Raw genomic sequence first — 659 nt, 5'->3', positions numbered from 1 at the left:
GCTTCCAGTTTTTTATAGTGTTCTGGAGCGAAGCCATTTGTGCAGAAAGAGCATCAGCTGAGCTTAGCTCAAGAACTCCTGCTTTCTTAGGAGCACTGTGTCGTGTTGAAGGCCATGAAATATGTTTTTTTGAAAGTTTTTCCAACAACTGGTAGGTTTCTGGATAAGTAAAATCCAAAAGATCTCCCCTTGCGGCTGCATTAACAGTTGCTTTCAATGGTGGGGTTAAACCATGATAAAACGTGTGAATGATGCCCCAATCAGAAACTCCATGATTCGGGCAGATTCGTATCAACTCTTTAAAGCGTTCCCACGCTTCATACAGACTTTCCCCATCATACATTTGAAAAGAAGCTATATCAGCCCTCACTTGGGCTTGTTTTGCTTGGGGAAAAAATCGGGTAACAAACTGTTCCGCCAATTGCTCCCAACTGGTGATGGAGTTTGGGGGCAATGTTCTCCTCCATTCTTTGGCTTTTCCAGCTAAGGAAAATGGAAAAAGCCGCATCCGCATGTTTTCTTCCGAAATACCATGAACTTTGAAATTGTCAACTATCTCAGTGAAATTGTCCAAATGACTGTGAGGGTCTTCCATGGGTAGTCCATGGAACTGACCAGCGTTCATAATCATTTGGAACATTGCAGGTTTTATTTCAAAG

The 659-nt window shown here is 42.5% G+C and overlaps 1 non-coding gene across 1 annotated transcript; it reads left to right on the top strand.

Annotated features, from left to right (window-relative positions):
- Nucleotides 1-266: 266 nt before the first annotated feature.
- Nucleotides 267-371, top strand: LOC133317442 (small nucleolar RNA R71). The gene has a single exon (XR_009752320.1). It is a non-coding gene; the product is annotated as a small nucleolar RNA R71 (small nucleolar RNA).
- Nucleotides 372-659: the final 288 nt, after the last annotated feature.

The sequence above is a fragment of the Gastrolobium bilobum genome, unplaced genomic scaffold (genome assembly GCF_033153095.1).
Source record: "Gastrolobium bilobum isolate Gb01-03AN ecotype WA unplaced genomic scaffold, APGP_CSIRO_Gbil_v1 utg3480, whole genome shotgun sequence".
Taxonomy (NCBI): Eukaryota; Viridiplantae; Streptophyta; class Magnoliopsida; order Fabales; family Fabaceae; genus Gastrolobium; species Gastrolobium bilobum.
Note: the sequence above shows the minus strand (reverse complement) of the source record. Positions and strands in the feature narration are given on the sequence as shown.